The sequence below is a fragment of the Priapulus caudatus genome, unplaced genomic scaffold, assembly GCF_000485595.1.
Source record: "Priapulus caudatus unplaced genomic scaffold, Priapulus_caudatus-5.0.1 Scaffold1064, whole genome shotgun sequence".
In the NCBI taxonomy this organism is placed as follows: domain Eukaryota; kingdom Metazoa; phylum Priapulida; class Priapulimorpha; order Priapulimorphida; family Priapulidae; genus Priapulus; species Priapulus caudatus.
The window spans coordinates 84,932-86,429 of record NW_014578125.1 but is presented as its reverse complement, the minus strand read 5'-3'; positions in this window follow the sequence as shown (position 1 = coordinate 86,429).

Here is a 1,498-nt window from a genome sequence, read left to right as displayed (position 1 = left end):
CCCTAACTCGCCGTTGGTCGGCGCTGGCTGTCGCGCGTGGGACATCGAAACTGTATGGCAAGCATAGCGGCTGTCCCATCCTTTATTGTATATGATCTTTGATGCTACTTCGAAAAAGTCATGTTTTATTTGAGCTATATATGATATCCGTACGGCTAACTGTGACGACATTTCGTCTGTGTGTCTTCGCCACATATACTGTATCATTGCCATGAATCCTATACACAGAGTAGAAAATATCACTGTCCTACACAAATTTCAAGTTTCATGCTAAAGAAATCAATAAAAATTTGTCACATATTATAATTAAATTCAATTTGATTAAGCGTTGGATATAGCTGCATATGTCGTGCGGGACATATATATCGCCACTCGGTGGTGAATTTGTTATAAATTTTATTAATGTTAGGTCAGTTAGGGCCCCCAGTGATTATTAAAGAGATGCATCGGGAATCAATTTTCACATCAAGCTACTGCGCCGAATTATTTTAAACATATAACCTTTTATTTAGCAAAATGTTATTTTATTTCGTAGATACTATACATGCGCAAATACATCGTTGTCATCATCATCATTATCAACAGCAGCAGAAGCAGCGGCAACAGCAGCAGAAACAGCAGTAACAGCAGCAGCAACAGCAGCAGGAGCAGCAACAGCAGCAGCAGATGCAGCAGCAGATGCAGCAGCAGCAAGAACAACAGCAACGTCAGTGGCGGCAGCAGCAGCAGTAGTAGCAACATCAGTAGGAGTAGCAGCAGCAGCAGCAGTAGCAACAGCAGCAGCAGCAGCAGCAGCAGCAGCAGCAGCAGCAACAGCAGCAACAGCAGCAATAGCAGCAGCAGCAGCAGTAGCAGCAGCAGCAGTAGTAGTAACAGCAGCAGCAGTAGCAGCAGCAGTACGTAGTAGCAACAGCATCATTATTATTCATAATTATTGCGGGTAGGGAACGCTTTCAAGTAATTAGAGAGGGCATACAGGCCCTAGTAACCTAAACTCGGCATGGCGTGGGTGGCTGAAGTGTTGGCGACCGGGTAGCATGGTTGCGCATGGGCACCCCTACCCCGCCACCCTCCGCCTGTCCGCTCTGTCGCTGTTGTATGCGTGTGACACACATTTAGCTTATAGTAGAACGAAGTTTTCTACACACACATAGTTCATCCGCGTTGAATCACGCTGTTGATTGCTTTGGTTCTCAGATATAACACTATATCACGTGTTACACGTTTATTTATTTCTCACACAATCAGAGCGTTACGTGCTGCTACAATAATAGTAGGACACGTCAAAATACCTACAAGTCGTGTATGATAAATCGTGGAACAATAAAAAGACAATTGTCTTTCTAGAGTATAACTGTGGGCAGGTGACGATTAAGAGAAAACTCCCGTGGATAAAATAGACCTACTCAGTGGTACAGGCCAAAAAATCTGTATGTTTATCTTATAGAAGTGGGCGGCCGTGTTTCGGCTATGAAACGGGACGTTTCGGAACAAGTAA